Source organism: Cupressus sempervirens, chromosome 3 (genome assembly GCF_028749045.1).
Source record: "Cupressus sempervirens isolate cs-2001-9-10 chromosome 3, ASM2874904v1, whole genome shotgun sequence".
Classification (NCBI taxonomy): domain Eukaryota; kingdom Viridiplantae; phylum Streptophyta; class Pinopsida; order Cupressales; family Cupressaceae; genus Cupressus; species Cupressus sempervirens.
The window spans coordinates 777,774,737-777,787,045 of NC_143120.1; the positions used below are offsets into that span (position 1 = coordinate 777,774,737).

Genomic DNA, 12,309 nt, shown 5'->3' on the forward strand with positions numbered 1-12,309 from the left:
TTCAAGTTTGAAATCAATCTAGGAATGCTTCTGCAAACACCTAGGTTAGTCCACAAATACCACTATATCAATATCAAAAGATGACTACCATCCAATACCACTATATCAAAATCAAATGACGATTACCATTAAATACCACTATATCAATTAGGGCATCACATACCACTGGATCATTTAGGGGATCATTAAATACCACTATATCAATTAGGGAATCAAATACCATTGGATCATTTAGGGCATCAGATACCACTATATCATTTAGGGAGTCAGATACCACTGTGTCAATTAGGGCATCAATTACCAGTGGATCATTTAGGGCATCAGATACCATTGTATCATTTGGGGCGTCAATACCACTATATCATTCCTTTTCTTCCGATTGCTTAACTATGGCAACAACATAAGATTAGAAGATATGGTCTTAATCATTATTCTTATAAATAAATCCATTAGATAAATCTATCTCTCGCAAATAAATATATTCCACTTTCAGTTAGAAGATCAACCGATCTAATTGATTGCCAATTATATTGACGATAAGAGTTGCTTTCATTTAAAGAAATAATTGTAATGATGATACAACTCAATTAATCTTACCTTTTACTTGCATATACATCATAAAAGTAAAAATACTTGTTTCTGACAAACATTTGAATGCATGGCTTATCTTTATCTGATGCACGTTCGACATCTTGTAGAGAGGGAAAACATTGTCAGGGGCTTAACCACCCAACCTCGGACCATAACTTATTTCCACACAATCTCTAACAAGAAAGACCCTTCCTATCCGGAAGAAGACATGGAACAACTTAACCAATCATTGAGCATCCTAGTACTAGGGTATCATTCCCACTGCTCGACTAAGCATATAGGATTACCATGAGCCGACTCTTGATGATTAATATCTCTTTTCTTGAGCTTTCAATTATTATTAGTAAAGGTTCATTTCTTTTCATGCAGGAAATAATTCTATTGTACAATAATTTTCATCTCACCGTTCATCTCAACCAAGATGGTTGTCTTGGATGAATTTTTGGGTGTATGCTTAAATGTTCTTTTTGTATTATAATCACAGTGAAATCTTATGTCCTATCCAGACTTATCACAGTATTATGAAGCAAACTATACTTGCATCTATTTTACTCTTCATCATAGTGAGAGCTCTGTGACAGGAAAATCAATACAAGTTACCAACATGATATGGGATAAGGAAATCCGGGTTGAGAGACAAGAAGACTAAGTGAATCACCATTATTGATACAAGTATGCATGTACAACCAAAATAAAAGAAAGCCTTTGCATATGAATACAACTGACCCAAACTACAGAGATACATAACTCAAATGTACCGATACCCATCTAATTCCATGCAGATTTAATATATGAAAGTAACAGGGGAGCATCCTAGTCTGACATACATATACTAGTGTTGACAATAGATTAAACACATGATCTAGGAAAAATATATGAAGTTGCGGCAAAAATTGAGGATCATCAAAACCTTGAATGAGTACATAAATTACCATATCAAAGAATCATAAATGATGCCATTAGGAATTGAACCCGTATTGTGCATCAAACTTAGCTCGTTATTGGGTGTTTGGTTAGTGGTCAAGTCCACGATGTGATTTGATTCCATAACAAGATCACAAATGCTATGATAGGACTGCAATCCCTGTTTCATGCGAACACAAAGTAAGAGATTTAAAATGATTGATCCCTGATCAAGAGGAGGTTGAGGTATATATCTCTTTACGGCAGCAAGATTCTCCAAAAAAAAAATCAATCCATGCTCGGTTATAAAAAGAACAAGAAGGTGGCGGTGGAAGAGTTACAATACCAACAAGGAGTCATTGGCATAAATAATTAAAATGGCCATCTCAACTTATAACGCCCGATAGAAATAAAATTAGAATATGAAAGGTTGCTATGCATTAAATAATAGTAGACCACCGCCAAGGTTAAAAAAATAATATTGTCTTAGTATTTAGCATCATGGTATCTATAGGTACCTATATATGTATGTATGCATATATGTGTACATGTGTAAACCCCAATCATATATTTCTTTCGTACACGCCAAAATATCAAGTATGCGTATACATTCTTGCATATATAAAGTTGGTTTTCATATATACGGATATACATGTATAAATATGTAGGTATCATGATGTTGATATGATAAGACATGATTATACATTAGAAGGCTCCACCCAACAACACAATTACAAAGGTACAAACTCGTTCAATTTCCAATTCATGCTTAGTAATCTCTTTTACTATTAAATGATATGTGATTTAACAAGTTAGCTCATGGTCGTCTAGTGTACACTCTTGCTTGCCTAGTCGTTATCCTTAGCCCAAATGGTTTAGGGCTTGTACCTATTTGCTTAGTGATGGTGGTGCCCCTCCATACCCAATTCCTTTCTGGCAATGTTTCCCCCTTTGACATACTCCTGTAAGGGAATTCTCCACGATTATATTATATTCCTCAATATAATGACAATTTACCATAACAAATTATTATTCATAAACCATCATCCCACTTCCCATAATGATAACCAATTTTCTTAGATTTCAAGATAACAATATAATAACATCATAATGATTAACTGACATGTCATCTTCATATGAAATTATAACAATTAGCCATCTTACCATTTCACATGATTATAACAAATTTCAACTGTCAATTGATTTCACATGACATCTCAACGACTATATGAACATTTAAAATTAGGTCAAAAATTGGGATGTAACAACCTAGATGTATATATATCTGTGTGTGTACGCATAAATCAACATATTAATAAAAGGATTTACATGATTCAATTTACGCACATATATAAATGTATATATGTATATACAACTAGAGTTGCCGCTAATAGCATGATGCCAATATATTTTAATATAAAAATCATAAGAAATAATAACGTTTATGTCTCTAACATTGGCTCCATATTGATGAGTGATTGCCACCTTCATATTGGCTTATAATCTTTTTAAATTTAAATTAGTGGAGTTTCTTGTGACTGATGACTAGCCATGCATTGCCACTCTTTCTTGTAACTGAGCTAGCATGAGGCTGATCTATTTATTACTCTCCATTTTGCTTGGGAAGCGTTCCCTTTCTTTTGACAATTGATAGCCATTGTTCATGCTCTTTAGATGTGGAGACATTGTTTCATAGGAAAACATTTCAACTCCGGTCAGATAATCATGGGCTGAAACACATATTTACTCAGCCTAGCCTCAATGCCCATCAAAGAAGATGTTTGGAATTTCTAGTAGAAAATGATTTTGAGATCAATTATATTAAATGCAAGGAAAACAAGGTAGTGGATGCTTTAAGCCGGTGAAGGCATATATCAGCTATGGTAGCAATAAATACTGTGCTTAGGGAGTAAGTACTACATCTATTCAGTGACGACTTCTATAGCGAGGTTAGCCAAGTGCTTCACAGAGATCCTCAAGACCCCAAGTGTGGAGGTTACCAACTAGAAGAGGATGGACTTTTGAGATACAAAGGTAGGATGTATGTACCCAAGGTTCCAAAAATCCGATAGATGATTTTAGGAGAAATGCACACAACTCCATATTCTGGACATCCTGGGGTTACCAAGATGTTGGCAGATATGAAAACCTTGTATTTTTGGAAAGGGATGAAAAGGGAAATAGTAGAATACATGGTAGGATGCCTCGATTGTCAGAGGCTCAAGGAAGAGTACCGTTAACTAACAGGACTACTACATCCCAATGAGGTTCTCGAATGGAAGTGGTAGATAATTACCATGGATTTTATTCAAGGGCTACCCATGACCCAGAACAAACACAACACCATCTTAGTGCTTGTGGATAGATTAACCAAGGTGGCTCACTTCATACCAGGTAATTTAACAAATTGAGCATCAGAAATTGCTCACAAGTTTGTCAGAGACATTTTCAGACTTCACAAGATACCAAAAAAGATTATATCCGATAGAGATGCTAGGATAACATCCCGATTTTGGCAAACTTTACTCTAGCTTTGGAGACCAAGCTAAATATCAGCTCCGCTTATCATCCTGAGATCAATGGCTAGACAAAAGGGTAAATCAGGTATTAGAAGATCTCCTAAGAGTGTATTGCATGGATCAACTATACCAATGGGAAATATATCTTCCCATAGTAGTATTTTCTTATAACAATTCTTATCAATCCGCTATCAAGATGGCACCTTTTGAGGCCCTAAATGACCATAAACGTTGAACCCCTGTAAGTTCAAACCAAATCGAAGACAAAATCATCAGTGGCCCTGAGATGCTATTAGAGATGTAGGGACATGTTCAGATCCGTCAAAGATTAAAAGAGGCAAATGACAGACAAAAAAGTTATGTAGGTGCAAAAAGAATACCCCGAGAATTTTCAGTGGGAGAATAAGTGCTTTGAAAGTTAAAACCACAAGAGTACTATCAAGTTTAGGAAGAACACCAAGTTTGCCCCAAGATATGTGGGACCATTTAAGGTGTTAGAAGTCGTAAACTTGGTAGCCTATAGGATTGCACTACCTCCAGCCTTGCCAAAATGCATGACGTATTCTACATATCATATCTCAAGAAATATATTACCCAGCATGAGTATATAATTGACTGGAACCTTTTGTAGGTGTGAGACCTAGGGATGGTGGAAATAAAGCCACTCAAAATACTCGGGGTGCGTAAGCTTTGCTTGCGAAATCGGGAGATAACCTAGTGCAAGGTCTAGTGGGACCAATATATTGAGGAAAATGCTACGTGGGAAGACTATGATGAGATCTTCCACAAATTTTCCCACCTTTCTCAAAGACTTGAACCAAAAATATTTTTTTGTTAAATTATCACTTGGACTTTGGATTGTTTATCTAAGTAGAATTCTGTTCCTTTTATATTATAAAGTTCATCGAGGATGATGAGACACAAGGGGGAGGATATGTTACATCCCAAATCATTGCTGAATTAAAATAACTGTATAGTCGTTATATATTTCATGTGAATGGCAGTTAGTTAATTAAACAATCGGATGTTATGATCTTGTGAAAAGGAAATTATGTTGTTCGATTACAATTCAATTGAAAATGAATATTTACATTTCAAGAAGTTAGAAAAATAGTTGTTAGTAGTAATGGTGGTTAGCCATTGTGACAATTATGAAATACTTTTGATTATAGTTGTCTTGATTTAAGATTGAGGAATATGTTATTATTGTGGAGATATTCTCTTTTTGGATGCAGGGGAAGACGAAGGGAGGGAAAGCATTGTTAAACGAGATTTAAAGGATTGGGGCACCAAAAGTTCATCGACAAGCCATCAGGTATAATTCTAACCATCTTGGTTAAGTATTTAACGGCTAGACAAGCAAGAGTATACCTTGGACAACCATGAGCTACTTAGTCGGTTCTGAAAGAAAGAAAAACATTAAACATTTAATAACATAAAATTGTTACCATTTTATAATTGAGACTGTTGAGTGGTCACCTAAATGTGATTTTATATGTTGAGACCATGTTATTTTTAACTTTTGTACTTGCACCTACATGTATATATATGTGTGTGTGTGTGCGTAAATTAACATTTTGATAAAATGAATTATATGATTCAATTTATCCAGACACACACACACACACATATGTACGTATAACTAAAGGTGCCGCCAATAGCATGATGCCAATATATTTTAATATAACAATCATAAGGAATAATAATTTTTATGTCTTTAACATTGGCTCCATATTGATGAGCAATTGCCACCTTCATGTTGGCTTATAATCTTTTAAAATTTAAATTGGTGGAGTTTCTTGTGACCGATGACTGGCCATGCACCGCCACTCTTTCTTGTAATTGAGCTAGCGTGCAGATGATCTATTTATTACTCCCTGTTTCCTGGGAAGTGTTCCCTTTCTTCTTGCAATTGTTTCTGAGTTTATATTTTGTTTGCAAGCATTCTCTCTCACGGCCTCAAGAATTCAATTCCCATAGATAGTTTATCACGAATCCCTGCATTTTTTTTCTAGTGAATAACAAAGGCTGTGAATCAAATCAATGCTGTTTCCAGTAGTGCAGATAACATTCATCGCATGGCAGCTCATTGCTCTCGAGCCGCACTAGACAAAACACCAATCCAACTACAGTTCCTGCAATCATTACTCATGATTTATTGCCATATACTCTCTGTTCATATTTGATTCGATGTTGAAAATCAATGATGCGAACTAGTTGCTGTATTATCATTGTTCATCCTTGATCATAAATGAAGCAACAATGTCGTAAATAAAGCTATAGAATGTTGTCTAAGGAATTGATAGACATTTTTAAATCTCCTTTGTTACTATGCTTGTCGGTTGCTACCTATAATACAGACCCGCAACTATAAATTGTCATCACTATGAATGTTCAGCGATCACATTGCTAATGGCATATTTTGTGCATGAATATATGAAGCAAGCATTGATATATATTACATTACATAAGGCATCGATTTGACTTGTATAGAGGTATTGGCCATATACCTCTAAGACAAGATCAGTTTGAATGAGAAACAGATCTGAATTGCTAAAATTATACTTTCACTATACATGGCTCGAAATCTCCCAAGATACACCCAAAACCGGAAGGGTCAAGCATTAATGGGTGGGGAAGAGAAGCAACCCTGCAAGAGCAAATGATTGTCACTAAATGAAACTAATTAAATGATTAATTGTATAAACTGAGTTATCTCATGATTGTCCAAATTATATTCTTTTTGTCAAGTCGAGTGGTGGGTGATCGGGCATGTTAATAGCCAACTAGAATCCTTGGCCAAGGTAGGTTAGTGATATGCTTGTCACAATTGATCACTAGAGGTTAGAGTGCTAGCTGACAGAGGGGAGGTTGATGGAGGATATCAACTTCCTTGTTTGCTGCTTAGCCAACATTCTAACACCAGTATGCTCGGGTGGCAGGACCATGGTGCCCCAAGCCTAATCCTGGGGTGGGGGGGCCTTTCTCAAATGAGATTGTGTGGGATAAGTTAAGGTTTGCGGTTGGGAGGTTAAGTCCATGCCAATGCTTCTCCTCTTCTCTAGATGCCGAGGCTTGCACAACACAGTGATAGTTATATGCTTCATGTATAACACTTGTTCCTTTTGTACATTTCTTTATCTTAATTTAATGTTTTGGAGATATATATAAAGTGTTCTGAAGTTTTTTAACGAATGTATTGGCAAAAGTTAGTTATGGAAGTTCAACTAGTTTCCTTTCATGTGAACTGGAAAAGGTTGTTATTATATTCTATTTCATTTATTCATGTACTATGAAATCAGTTGATAGCTTTTCCATTTATGTGAGTTAACGAATAGACCACCTTATGTCATTCTGTTATGAAATTCAGATTTACCTTAGAATATGATTCTTCTTTTGGCTTAGGAAAAATGGTATGTTACAATATGCCAAAATGAATTGCCACTACATGTTGTAGCCAATTTGGCTCGTGGAGTTTTCTAGGAGGTGCTTTCCCCAATGGCTCCAATTTTTAATGTTCAATAGCCTTCTAACTATGAACCTGGTTCTCCTAGAATGGCTTTACAGATCTATTTGGGAGTTCTTATATAATTTTGTTGCAAATTTTGAATTTCACAAATGAGCAAACCAAAGACATCTCTGGTTTTCTGAGGAGGGCACAACCAAGACAAAATGAACACAACAGGAAAAGGGGAATATTATTATTAGAAGTGATATGCTATTACATTCAATGCAACAAAAATAGACTCCACCACATGCCCTATGGGCTTACAATGTTATCAGATTTTGGAGAAAACCCTTCTCATAGTACCTTCTCCCAAACTCCACCAAAAACTGCATTGACAATGCTAGAAATATTCGTAAGTAACCTAAATTAGGTTTAGGGTTAGGAATACATTTTAGAATATTCCATTTGGCATCCACTGCCAAAACAGAAGGTTCTAAAAAACTCATCAGAAGTCACTGTAAAATTAGAAGAATCTAGAAATGGTAGTCCAACTTTCGAGAGGTATAACTTTTGATCCGAGACTCCGATTGACGAACCGTTTACATTTCCGGAAAGCTCTCCAAGCGCTCTATAGCTCTACGAACCAGCTTAGCTTGCCTCCCATTTTTCAGGCCCGTATGAGGCCGTTTAGTGCCTCAAATCTGACTTTGAAGTGCTCTTAGGGGGTCTCTAGGCAACTTAAAACTACAATAACTTTCAAACGTAAAGCCTTTTGACCTAATTCTTTTTCTGGAGTGCTTTAAATTACAAGTACAATCATCCCTCCGACTTACACCCTCTAACTCACCATAATTATGGCCCAATTACAAAATAACCTATTTTCTGCATTGACACGTATCCCAAGATGCTCAAAAACTCTAACCCAAAAAACCAATAGTGGAACTATGAGAGTTGGAATCTCTATTTGACCCAAATGGGTATCCAGAAATGAAAACACATTAAACAAAAACTAAAACTAAGCATTTTTTTTGGGTGATATAGAATTGCCCTTACACCACTGGATGCTCCTGCATCGGACACCTAGGGTAGATTGAAAAGTGACCATCACTTTATAGCTGGTAGAGGAAAATCCAAATGGGCAACCTCCGTTGTGGATATCCAAGTTGAATCTACTACTAGTCGTCCTTTCCACTTCACCAGGTATTCTTCATACTGCCTATTTTTGGTACTCCGGCCCACACGACTATCCAGAATTTGTTCAATCTCTTCCTTTTCAAAAGTAGGAATTGGACACGGCTCCAGCAACAATTCCTCATCTGCACCATCATCATGATATTTTGTTAAGTCTGCAATATTGAAAATAGGAGAAATGTGAATCCCATCTAGCAACTCCACCTCATATGCATTTCCTGAGTCATGTTTCTTCAAAATTTTGTAGGGGCCAAATTTCTTCATCTTTAGCTTGTTGTAGGTACCCACTGGAAATCATTCCTTCCTCAAGTATACCATAACCAGGTCCCCAACATGGAGCTTCTTATGTCTCTTTTGATTAGCTCTAGCTTTATACTATAGGTTCATCTTGGTAATATGTGCATGTACCTCCTGATGTAGGTTCTTGACATGTTTAGCAAAGTCTTCTGCCTCAACATTTGTCCTCTCCGCTTGCTCCATCTTCCTTAGCTCTGGTGCAGTCCTTGGACTACTCCCATACACAATTTGGAATGGTGATCTACCAGTACTCCTATTCATAGAATTATTGTAAGCAAATTTTGCTTGTGGTAGAATCAAATCCCATCCCTTGGGCCTATCGCCTACTAAACATCTCAGCAAATTGCCCAAACTTCTATTTGTCCATCAATCTGCGGATGATGTGCAGAACTGAACTTCAATTCTATCTTCAACTTCTTCCACAAAGTCCTCCAGAAATACCCAACCAATTTAGTATCTCTGTCAGAAACAATACTTTTTGAAAGACCATGTAGCCTCACCACCTCTCTGAAAAACAAATCTGCAATATGCACTGCATCATGAGTCTTGTGGCATGGAATGAAATGTGCCATCTTGGAGAAGCTATCAACCACCACAAATACTGAGTCATTACCCGTTTGTATCCTTGGCAATCCAAGAACAAAATCCATACTTATGTCTTCCCAAGGCTTCGATGGAACAGGCAATGGCTGATAGAGTCTAGTATTTTGACTAAATCCTTTGGTTGTTTGACATACTTGACAACTCTACACAAACTTCTTCACATCCTGTGACAATTGAGGACAAAAATAATGTTCTCTAATAATGGAAATGGTCTTATCTCGACCAAAGTGTCCTGCCATCCCTCCACTGTGCTTCTCTTTGATCAAGTTCTCCCTCATGGAACTCCTTGGAATACATAATTGACTTCCTTTGAACAACATACCATCTTGAGTCATGTAATCTAGCCACTTGATCCTGTATTGAGTAACAGGTTCTTTACAAGCCTTCCAAGCCTCTGCAAAGTCAGGATCCTCAGGGTATAGATTCTTGAGTTTATCAAACTCAACCACTTCAACCTGTGTTACTGTCAGCAACAACTATCTCCTACTCAATGCATTTGCAACCCTATTAGACCTTCCCCTTCTATGTTTCAATACAAATGTATAGCTTTGCATGAACTTACCCATTTCAAATGTCTTTGATTCAATTTACCTTGGCTATTTAGGTACTGCAATGCCTGGTGATCAGTATACAAAACAAATTCTTTTGGTAACAAATAATGCCTCCATTTCTTTAAGGCTTGAACTATTGCATAGAACTCCTGATCATAAACAAAATACTTCTTTGCATCATTCCAATTTTCACAAAAATAGGCAATAGGCTTACCTTTTTGGCTCAACATAGCCCCAACAACACTGCCACTAGTATCGCAATCCACCTGGAACATTTTGTTGAAATCAGGAAGTGCCAACACAGGTTGCTCTGTCACCTTCTTTCTTGTAGTCCACTTGAACTCTTTTTTATCCCCCCTCATTGTTTTAGTTAGGGGTGCCAGACCATGGAATGACCTCACCCCAATGGCAGACCTTGGGGAGTAGGTCATTCCAAGATGACCTTCACCTTCTTTGGGTCCATTTTAAGACCTTCAGCTGATACAACAGATGCCAAATAGACTAACTCCCTTTTGACAAAGCTACACTTCTTCAAATTAATCAACAATTTCTCTTCCCTCAACCTTTCAAGGACACTACGAATGTGCAATAAATGTTCATCCGAAGATTTGCTGAAAATCAAAATATCATCCAGATAGTCTTTAGTACCTCATTCATAAGTTGCATGAAGGTGTTTGGCACATTGGTCAGTCCAAAGGGCATGACTAACCACTCATATAGACCCTCCTTGGTCTTGAATGTATTCTTCCACTCATCTCCCTCTCGTATCCATATTTGGTGATAGCCACTCTTGGGATCTATCTTTGTGAAGTACTAAGCTCCACTCAAGCAGTCCATAAGATCATCCATCCTTGGCAAAGAAAATCGGTACTTGATGGTTATTTTATTTATAGTCTGAGAGTCTGTATACATTCTCCTCTCTCCATCCTTCTTTGGTGCTAGCACTGCAGGTATTGCACATGGACTCAAGCTCTCTCGAATTAAACCTTTCCTCAACAGCTCCTGAACTTGTCTATTTAGCTCCTCAGTCTCAGTAGGAGTCATTCTATGAGCAGCCTTGTTAGGCAAACTAGCTCCAGGGACTAAATCTATTTGATGACTAATTTGCCTTATTGGCGGCAATCCTTCTGGCACATTATCACAGATGACATCTCCATATTCACTTAATAAACTTGAAACTTCAAGTGAAACTTCACTACTACCTTTCTTATCCTTTCTAGGAATTAAAGCATAACACATATGCTGATGCTTCATGCCATCTAGAAATTTTCTTCCATCAACAAGACATACCCTAGCACTATTGCATAACTTTTCACCCTCCTTTATCAAGGGCTTCAATTTGTGGCGAACTCTATCCTTTGTCAGAGAGTATGTATTTGCATGACCATCATGTATAGCATGTCTATCAAATTGCCACGGCGTTCACAACAATAAATGACAGACATCCATTGAGATGATGTCATAGAGAGCCTCGTCATGGTAACTCCCAATCTTGAACTTTACCAAACATTGCTCACTAAAAAGGACCTTATGATCATCCTGCACCCAAGCAATCCGATATTGTTGGGGGTGTTTCTCTCTCTTGAGCTTTAGCTTTGAGACCATCTCCTCTGACACCAAGTTGTTAGTGCTTCCACCATCAACAATCACATCACAACATTTACCCTCACACTTACACTTGGTACGAAACAAAGTCCTCCTTTGTCTAGGTTCAGTCTCACCGCTCAGTAAGACCCTTTCATTTACTAAAACCTCTCCTTTTTTTGCATCCTTTGAATGCGATGACTGTGCATCATTATCCACATGAGCAATCCTTGCTTGACCATCAGCTCTCCTATCTGTCATTTCCTTGGCATTGAGGGCATTTGTAGGCACGATGCCCTTCATTGCAATGAAAATAGGTACCATGGAAGCCTCCTCTTCCTGAACCTTGTCCACATCCTCTACCCCTTCCTCTCTGATCTCCAAAGTTTTGATCACGGGAGTAGTTAAAACCCTTGTTCCTCTGGTTTCGGCTAGTACCCACATCTTCATTTTTCTTCTGATTCTCATTTCAGCCTCCAAATGACCTGCCTCCGCCTCTTCCTCCTTAATTGTGCGCTCTTTGTATTCCATCAAACTTTTTATTTAGCTTCTCAACTTGCAAGACAAACTAGTATGCCTCTTCAATGCTAGTCATTCTAACTAGACTTAACTCCTGAATGCT

The 12,309-nt window shown here is 37.3% G+C and overlaps 1 protein-coding gene across 6 annotated transcripts in view; it reads left to right on the forward strand.

The window, feature by feature from the left end:
• The window catches only part of LOC149569096 (oligopeptide transporter 4-like), a 134,596-nt gene that overhangs the window by 59,361 nt on the left and 62,926 nt on the right, over positions 1–12,309 (forward strand). The window contains exon 3 of one of the 6 annotated variants that reach the window (XR_016362687.1): positions 5,249–5,328. The exons of the other annotated variants lie outside the window; for them this stretch is intronic. The gene's annotated coding sequence lies outside the window, so the exon portion shown is untranslated. The remainder of the gene's footprint in view (positions 1–5,248; positions 5,329–12,309) is intronic. 6 annotated transcript variants of the gene reach the window in all.